The sequence below is a fragment of the Tigriopus californicus genome, chromosome 6 (genome assembly GCF_007210705.1).
Source record: "Tigriopus californicus strain San Diego chromosome 6, Tcal_SD_v2.1, whole genome shotgun sequence".
NCBI classification, from domain to species: Eukaryota; Metazoa; Arthropoda; class Copepoda; order Harpacticoida; family Harpacticidae; genus Tigriopus; species Tigriopus californicus.
Window position 1 is genome coordinate 8,200,734 of NC_081445.1, and position 10,207 is coordinate 8,210,940.

The 10,207-nt window shown below is 39.8% G+C and overlaps 1 non-coding gene across 1 annotated transcript; it reads right to left on the reverse strand.

The window, feature by feature from the left end:
• Positions 1-2,794: 2,794 nt before the first annotated feature.
• On the reverse strand, positions 2,795-2,960 carry LOC131882861 (U1 spliceosomal RNA). The gene has a single exon (XR_009373547.1). It is a non-coding gene; the product is annotated as a U1 spliceosomal RNA (small nuclear RNA).
• Between the last annotated feature and the right edge of the window lie 7,247 nt (positions 2,961-10,207).

Here is a 10,207-nt window from a genome sequence, read left to right on the forward strand (position 1 = left end):
ACTATTCGCTGCTCCATCTTAACCTTGGTGATGAATAAGAAACAAAAATGAAATTGACCATTTAACAGAGGGTGGAGCAATTCTTACCGCGTGTTGTCGAGCGTTCAGTAACCCAATTCACCGTTCAACTATTTTGTTTTCTTGCTAATACATGTTCTTTAGTTTCAAATGATTTACAGTGTCCCAAAGTATGGATATTTTTGAGCCGTTTCATCCTTGTGCTCCGTAGCCAAATATTTTTCACCTTCAGCGGGATGAAAGAGTAGGAGTGGATTTACCCCTCACCCTAATTGCTACCAAATTGTCAAAATGTGTATCAGATAACTTGAAATAATGCCTGAACTAAGGGCGGATTTACAGTAGGATGGAAAACCAAGATTGAATTCAGTTTGAGGATGGAAGTAAGGCTAGTGATGGGGCGACTGCCATCTTTCACTATACTGAAGTCGAACAAAAAGACACAAAAACTCACCCCAGCACTAGTCCTACTTTCATCCTCGAACAGGATTCAATCTCGGTTTTCCATCCTAGTGTACAGCCGCCCTAACTTAATGAGAAGTAAGGGGGCTTACACTGGGATGAAAAACCGATATTGAATCCGGTTTCAGGATTGAAGCAGAGCTAATGCTGGGGCAAGTTTGTGGTGTAGGAGCCTTTTCGTTGGACTTGAGTACAGTGAAAGACTGGAGTCCTCTGCTGGTCTCAAGCCTTTTGCCGACCTTCCCTGACCAACTTCACTCCTCAAACCAGATTCAGTGTCGGTTTTCCATCTCAGTGTACAGCCCCCTAACTGTCTTTACAAGAGCTCTAGATCCTGTTCAAACAGAATATTGTTTTACAAAAGTAAAAAATGAGTAACAAAAATCTCAGCCAACCGCACCTTTTTTAGACATTTACACTCTCCTTAGCATTTGATGGGAAAGTCGTGTGGGAGGTCCAAAGGTAAATCAGAAACAAAATCTCAATTATGCACACTATGAAAACAATGCATTTGACAAAACGCAGTTTTAACTGAAACTAAACTTCAATCAAACAAACTACAATGCGATTTAAAGAGCAAAAACGACCTCATAGTCTAATACCAATGCAAATGCCACCCATTCTCCACTACTTCTGGTCGTTTCTTCTTCAAAACCTTCAAAAACCTGCCCATGACGTTGATGATGTAGGCGGAATCAACTTGGGTGGCCACTGGGACATAGTTTTCATAGACCATCCCATTAAAGTTGAAAAAGGCAATGACCATCTGCTTTTTCCGTGAAGCGTGGTCTCGGGCCTTTGTCGGCCCTGGTGTGCCTTTTTTTAGCCATTGCTTGGACTACTCCTTGGTTTTAGGTGTGTGGAAGGACACTGAAGATTCATCCATGGTTATCGCTGACCTCAAAAATGCTTCTCAATGGTTGAAGTACAGTTTTTGAAGCCTTTGGCACACAGGACTTGCCCAACTTTCTGGTCTTGAGAGAGGAGCTTGGGCACCCATCTTGCCGACTTCTTTACATGCCAAAATCAAGGTGGAGAACATTTTCAATCGTTCCATGGCAGAGATCAAACTCACTGGCAAGTTGCTTGGTGGTTACACGGCAATTGTCATCCACATATTTGCTAACAGCAGCGATAAGCTCCGGAGTCCAGACCCATTTCTGGGGGTTTTGATGCCTTTTGTCATCCGTGTCCTCACCAGCCTTAACAGAGGCCACGATCTTAAATATTTGCCCAATGGTCATGGCAGAAGGGCCATGGGCGGCGTCACCAATTTTATGATATCATTGGCTTACATGCCTGTTTTGGCAAGGTCCGCGACAAAATCCCTCAAGCAGCCCATTGTAGTTAAGTCCAGAGATGGGAACGGGTGCAACAGGTGGCCTTTAAAGATGGGTCGCTACTGATGAGCAATGGCATGCTAACCAAATATTGTAAACAATAACATTCTTCAGAATTGCCACGGAAATGATTGCTTCTTTATCACAATAGCTCTAATTTTTACATAGCGTTCACAAAATCTCCACTATCATTTGTTTTTGACGTCTCCTTTGTGCCCGCGCCTAAAACCTAGAAACCAGTACTGCTAGGTTTCATCCCTGTTCGGTATTTGGGTCAGAAAACGAGCGTCCACTTGAACTCAACAAACCAAACTGGGATCAAACTTGGCAGCACTAGATTGGAAGCTTTTGACGCAGCCAGATTGGCTTCATCAACATCAAAGAGAAAAAGAGAAAAGGGAAGAGGTCGTTGTTTCCTCGAGTCACCTTGCCCTGGGTGACCAAATTCAGACGAATACAAAACCGTATGGAAATCTAGTTCATTGGCACTACGGTAAGAGCTTTCCTTACTTTTTAAGCAATATTCCCAAACCAATAGAAGAAACGGTTGGCTAACTGGCTACACAATGATCTGGTACATAAACGCCATTCTCTCGATAGGAATAACCTCTGAGAAACATTTCACGAGCCACACAATCATTATAACACATCCATCAAATCCTCCGACCCCTATGAAGGGAGAACGCATCCTCATTAAGACACATTTCCACACCTGGCTACATTTGCCACACACTCTGGACATTCGCATAACTTTAAAGGGGATTAGCGCATACAATCTCAATTTGTCATACATTAACCTGCACTGACGTAAGCACATCTAGTAAGTACTACTATACCCGCAACCTCGTTACCTCCATGGATAACCGCTTTCAAGTAAGTAGTTAGAGTCACATTTCGTGCTGTCAAAAACCTCTTCTCTTTACTAGTGCCTAACTACGAGAAACTAATACCTAGCCCAGTCTGATTTGAGAGAAAGGGGAGTAGCGCGTACGCAGATCCCCCACTAACATAAATTACGCGCTCGAGTTACCCACATTTGGGGTAATCGCAAGGGTCAGCCCATTCGAAGTGCAATGAACGAGCCTCGCCTTGGAGGAACCGCCTTGGTGATCACGGTTAACCTCTGCGCCAGGTAAGTATGCTTACTCTACAAGTCTTAAACGACCCTATCAAACACAGCATCTTTTCTCTTGTGACTACAAACAACTATCTTTTCTTTCACTCATTGTGTCTGATAACAGATAACAATTCATCTTGAAATTATCTATTAAGCTAACCAAATTTTTTAGCCCGGATTCCATTTAAGTACCATCTGAGATCAAACGAGCCAATTTCAAGCCCAAACGAAAACAATCTCTAACTTTGAGTGTTCAACAACGCACCGAAGCCTACTTTTGTACCTTACTCTCTCCTCTTTCATTCAGTTAGTTGGTCATCCAAGGGATCCATGGGGAGGAGACGAAAAAGAAAGAAGACTCCCGAGGTTCCGGGAATATCAATCAGAAGTTTCGCAACAACTGCAGTAATAAGATGGACTACCAACATCCAACTTACGATTAACCTAACATATTAACACAAACATCATAATCATGTTGTTTGGTCGCAATTAATAGCCATGGATACAGAATAATTGTATTATTACGGGGCATATTCGAATAATGACCATCAGTGTGTCAAATAAACTTGTGACTACTTACTTGCTTATGTAACTGTACATCTGATGACAGTAGTACTAAGATTTTCAACTTTCCTTCTCATGCACGAAGCACTCTGGTTTTGTTACAGATAGATGCCCTTTGGCAAATTACTTACCAATCATTTTGAGCTATGCAGTAGGAAAACACAGATAAAAATAGACAAATGTCTTACCTTTCATTGCGATTCCAGTCAAACCTTGTTCCCTTTAAAGGCTTCCAAATAAAAGCCGGTGATATTTCATAATCCCATCGTCTGTTGCTTACTTTGGGCTGAGGTCAATCCGAATCACAAAACACGATCGTAGAAACTTCACATTGCCAAAAAGGCCGCCGGTTTTAACAGCCATCACTGCACTGTAACGAGAGCATGTCAAATGAATTCAAATTTCAGACAGCCACAATTCTTTCTCAGCCATACAGTAAAGAGGAGTGAAAAATATAGAAAACAAAGTCATCAATGGGGAATAATTTGTCAATGGTGTCAAACATTAGTATCAAACTCTTATATGGGAAAAACAGGTCAAGTATAAACCAACAATGTATTTTTTTCCGATACAGTATCAAAAAAATTCAATTAGCATTGTGTGATATTTGCTCGTTGGTACACGTATTTTAATTCCAATTTGCTGACATGTCACTGAAACTGTCATTAAAAAGAGTCTTGAAGTGGTTGATCCGCTTTAAGGCTCTAAATCTGACCTTATAGCTCACTGTTTAAATGTGTGTTTGTCACCGATCATGTAAGTTCTGATAAGTTCCTTCAAGGCAAGTGTTAATTGAGGTTCCGTGACTTTACAAATTCAACTACGGATTGAATTGAAAATAATAAAAAATCGAAGGCAATTAAGGTTTCTATCAGATCAAATAAAAAACAATAGGTTTTAATCCATTCTCTCTGCATAAAAAACAGGAACCAGTAAACCTAGACTAACCTTACATTTACTGAACTTTTAGTTTTCGACATCGAAATTACAAAAGGTACAAACACATCAAATGGAGGAAGAACGAAATCTAGATCGATTGCAAAATCATATTCTTAATTGGACAAAATATGGGCTAATTATATGCTAAAAGAGGGTCAGCTTGTTACCTTGTAACAAGTTGATCGGTAATGTACTTGCGCTGTCTTTGTTTTTTATTCACAGCTCGGCATCTTACATACACTAGAGGTTGCGTTGGTTGCCTTTCGTGCATGACATCACGTATTGTAACTCTTGAAGATTTTCTTGGTTGGAATAAAAATGTAGCGGGTTTGAATGCACGGAAACCGTTTATCTATTAAGTTGATTTTATGATAGACTAAGTGTTGGGAATTGATCCAGGAGGGCAAGTTGGTGTGTGCCAAATTGTAAGATCCATTCATCTGACCCCCACAAGAAAAGGACCTAGGCAATAATGGTTCAATGCAATAGTTTTAGCTGGGCTGGGTTGGAAAGGGCTCAACCAATCTCTAAACACACAAACAGAGGCCGAATGTACGTATAAATCTATGTAGCATTCATACTGGTGTAACGAAGCAAAAACGAAAATGGACTCCATGATTAATAAAAGCATCCCACACTAACACATTTTCCCTCAACATCATTTAAATCCAAAATCGTATTACCTAACCCGTTTGGACATCAATTAGTTAATCATTCAATAATTGGAGGGAAACTGCCAAATCGGCTCCAGACAGGTCCAAGAGAGATGATGAGAGACTTGTGCCCTGAACAAGCGCGCCCAATCGTCTTGCTGTAACGCCTCCATGAATAAGTATGTAGAGCAGCATGACAGCTGTCATCTCAAAGTTCACTTTTTAACGACCATAGGCCATGTAAAGCTTGAATAGTTAAGGCATTCTGGAAAACCAGCCCAACCCCAGGGACAGGCGAAATGGTCTAAATTGAGAAATGTCCTCGGTTTGAGTCTCCTCTACGGATATGCCACGCCTAAAGACGGATAGTAAACCTCATATTAGATTAATGTTCCTCATCGGAACTACTGGGCGATATTATGTTCGGGGGACGTTCAACACTCCGACCTTATTTTGCTCGTTTCATTGGTATAATCCTTTGGTAACTAACCTTTTGCTGTCAGGTTTTTATGGATATTTAGACGAAAAATGGCAGATGATCCTGACCTGACCTAACCCAACGCCACGCACAATCGGTTGCAAGGGTCCCTATCTGCGGAAGCAAAGATTTCCAAAAAGTGGCAGCTGATAGCAAAAAAAAAGTTACCTCAGGATGATATTTCATTACAAAACGGTTAGACAGATCAGCCGTGATTGGGTGTCCCACTTTTACGACGAAATCGGCCTTAACTTACCTTAGACAAGCTATGTCCAGCCCCACGAAAGGTCCGCAGCCCCCGAGCCGTTGTTGAAGACCGTAACCTTGATTATGGCCGTTACACATCTTCCGTTTTTGGGTCAGCTGATATTTTGGTCCTTCGAGAAGAGAATAAAACCTAACCTAACCTAACCTGACCTAACCTAACCTTTCGGTTGCAAGGGCCTGGGGGCGCCTAGGCCGCGGCGCAAGCCTGCGGCAGCTCGGTTGCAAGGGCCTCGGAAACGCGGCAGATTAGAGCTTAATTCTGCAATGAAAAAAAAAAAAGATTCCGTCCAGCGAGATTCGAACTCACGCCAATCAAAATTCTGCTCTCGATCACGCACACCTTACGTGCACGACCGTTGGAATTGCTTAAAAAAGTTGGTGGCAACGTTTTTACTTAAAGCAGCTACATGTCGCGAGAGTGGCAGCTGACCCAAAAATGGAAGACATGTAACGACCATAAACCTTGATGAGTTTGCCTTTCGTTCACTCCTACTCAGTATCTTGACCTGAACTGATGTTTCGTAACTTTCGGTTTGTTGTAGACACGTGGATTCTTAACCAAGTCTAACCTGTTCCAAGGAAATAGTGATGGGCGAGAGTTTCTAGTCTCGATTAAAGTATTTTAACTCATCAAAGCAACAGCTATTTCTTGATGATGTCATCACATCTTTTTGGGAGATCACTTTTGCACTATAAGCTAAATATTTCCTTTGTAAAGCAAGTAATTACGATTGAATGTCATTTTTCATGTTCAGGGAGGAAGAATTGTTATGTTTAAATCTTCTATTAGACCAACTTACTTTTCAACACCTCCATTCTTAGTACTTGTATTTTAGCTTTCAATATACCTTCACTGCATTGAAAACGAGGTAGCACTCTCCCCTGCAGAGTACTCAAGTTTAGTCTTATACTGGGCTCAAGTCAAACAGAAAAGATTCATTCAGATAAAAATAAATGACATGTTTTAAACAACTTATGACTTGACCCTTTTCTGAAAGACTTGAGTCCGCCAAATTCGGTTGAAAGACTAGCACTTGGAGGACTTGGAGGAGAGTCCAGACTCGCACGCACTAGGCGAAATTCGATTTATATTTCTTCAAACAAAACAGATTCTAAATATGACGATTGAACTCAAAAGAACTTTCGCAAGTATTTCCAAAAAGGCCTATTAATGTTATTAACTTTGAGGATCTGTGCCTCATTGTATTTTACAATTTTTTATGTTAGTTTGTCACAATTTGCATTTGTTGAGCCCTTTTTGTATTGCCACAGAGGGGTGGAGGGTGGGGAATGGACCCTAGGGATTTATTGCCTTGGCCACCGTTCAAGGCGTCTATCCACTAAAATGGGCTTGTGGGGCAATTTAATAGTGAAAGAGGAGTCCTCAGCAAGGAAATGTGCAATGTCCTTTGAAAATAATAGTATGTATAAAAAATTGAAAATTTAATGCTCAATCTAGCATTTGATGAGTAAGGAAGCTTGTTTTTTATTGTCAAATCTGGCATTGACAGCTTTGAAATTGTTTAATCACAAAACCCTCATATTTTAAGGGCCAGGATCCTCAACAACTGTTTTGTTTGTTACAGAGTAAGATATACCATTAGATTACTTGAAACTTTGTCCTCAGAAAAAGGAAATGTTTAGTAAAAGAAATAAAAAAAATGTAGTGTTGCAACCCTGATTTTGAGGAGAGAGAATTTAGACAAACATTGCAGCCAGTCTGAAGTGGGCGTAGACTGAATTTGCCATTCAATTCAGTTTGCCAGCTTGTTGAAGCAACATCATTCTGATATTGAACCAAGATGTTAGTACAATGACAGAAGTGTTCCAGATATGACATATTTTGAGTTTTGGGTACAAATCACTCAATAGTTGAAAATTCAATTGGATTGAGGAGCAAATGCAATTGCAAGTTGGTTCCAACTGTTTGCCTAAATTGTCCCCTTTCAAAATGCTCAAAATCAGGGTTGATGTTTTTCATTCTTCTTCAATTTCCTTTGCTTAACAATGCCTATGACCACAAGTTTGTATGATGATTACACCTCATCAAGCCATAACTCATGATGTAATTGAAATGCTACAAAGAAACTTCGACCCAGCTAGCTGTGGATTGATCCATGTGTATCACAAGTACGTGAAAGTAGACTCACACTACAAATATGCTATTATTTCTAACTTTAAGGTCCACAACTGTATTTCCTTGTTAATGACTTAAATGTTTAAGGCATTCAATCTTATTCCATTGAATGCCATATTTCTGATTGGCTTGATATAATATATCGTAATTTCCAAGTGATATAGTCAACAGAACGAGTATTTTCATGAAAAAAGCACCAAGCACCAGTCATGATTTTGCCCTGCAGAGTTAAAACAAAAAGCTTGAAAAATAAGCAAAAGCGCTAGATACAGTGGAGTTGGCACAAACTGCCAAACAAATCATTGATGAGAGGGTAACAACCTGGGACCTTTCAAAACAATAAAAAAGTTTTAAAAAATAGCTTTTATTACCCAACCAATAATTTTTTTTTGCAGTTTATGTTCTTTTGATGGATTTGTTCTTAAAAGAGAGATTTCTTATTAGCATGTGGTAAATGCTTCTTCTGACAAGAGTCTTGTGATGTAAGTAGGCTTTGAAATTTAAAAAAAGTGATGCAGTTTTGGCCAGTCTGTTTTGTGTTTTTTGAGCCAGCCATTGTTCTGTGTGAACTCTGCGAGTGCCAGAGAAAATAATATGCAATTGAACGATTCAAGTCAAGTTGGGAGCACTACGGTATTTGGTACACACAAAAAAGGCAGCTAACGCAACATGCAAGTCCCAATAAACTTTCGACTAAATCTAATTTGTGGCTGATAAAGCCGACCGATCACTACAGAACAGGGTTGCGACAAGGGGAAAATGTTCTTGCCCAAGCTCTTGCGATTTATTTTTTATACGGGCAGAAACAAATGGTTAAAATGAGGAAAACATCTTTACTTCAGTATTGAAACTGCTAAATGCTTTGAAGCGAGTGTTATCGGTTGCTTCCCATTGCAACTCTTAAACCATGCTTTCATTTAAATGCATTAAATGCAGTATAGAATGATAGTAGGACATTGCATACAAAATGATCAATGAGTGAATAGAAGGGATGAACATATGGAATGAATCATCAGCATATCAACGAATTAAGAGTATAAAGGATATGGAGAAACTTTCATTAGATTGTAAACGCTTGCTAAAATTACTGTCAGTGTCCATTTCAAAGCTTGCGTACTATCTCCAAAAAAATAATCTGGTTCCTTCAAATGAAACAAAGTTTGAACAAATACCTCAAGATACAAGGTTAATATTCAATGGCAAATTTTTGGAATTGTTTGAAATGAAAACAAAAACGTAATATTTTGCAGAAATCTGGATGAAAAAAAGCACGCAAAAGGCGCTAAAATCAAACAGAATCTTTGTCAGCGAAAGAGGGATCAGAACCGAAACCGGAGGCATTTGAGTCAAGCATTTAATATGCAAATATGCAGTTTTTTTGTCTTTAAAGTCTCGTTTATTTCACTGTCCTTACCACGTGTTTTATCTCGCCTGTCCTAGCTTTGGCAACATCCCAGTGTTGCCGCATTATCAACGCCGCATGATCTAACACAGAGTTAGAGTGGTGTTGTATCATGATTTGTGAGAAAAAATCACAAAAAATAGTTTTTACTCCACTAATGATAAATAATTGGTAGCTACAATATTCTCAGGTTACAGGCAATGTAAGCCATGGACTAGTCAATGGAAAAGGTCGAATCTTATACCAAGATGGACGCTCCTTGAAGACGTCTTTCAATTCGTCTGTGCCCTTCGGAGGGTTTCTCATGACTGATTAGAAGAACCGGCATTTCTCCATCGTTGTCTTCGACAAAGGTCAAAGAGTTGGTAATCTGTGGTTTCACGACTACCGAACTGGTCATAGATTTTATGGTTCTGCCAATGGTCAAGGTTGTTTCTTTTTGGCTTCATCTGTGATCTGCGGCACAATGCAAGACTTTCTTCTGAGAGATGGTCATAAATGCACAAACTTCTCGAATACTCGGAATGAGATCGGAATGGTGGAAATATCTCCCATTCAATGTGAAACGGATTCCATAGTCTTAAATTAGGGTAACGCCACCAACTTTCAAGCCAAGGAAGACCGACTTTCGATGAATCAAATTTGATTATTCATTAAGCACACTCATGATTTTCCTATTTTATAGATGTGAATAGAAAAAGTGAAACAATGGTCTGGCGATTGGACCACATTTACAATTTCGGCGGTCGAGCTATCATATTGGTTCGGAATCCTTACGATTCGATTTTGGCCCATTGGAACCACGTTTTGGCGGGAGAACTGGAATTAGC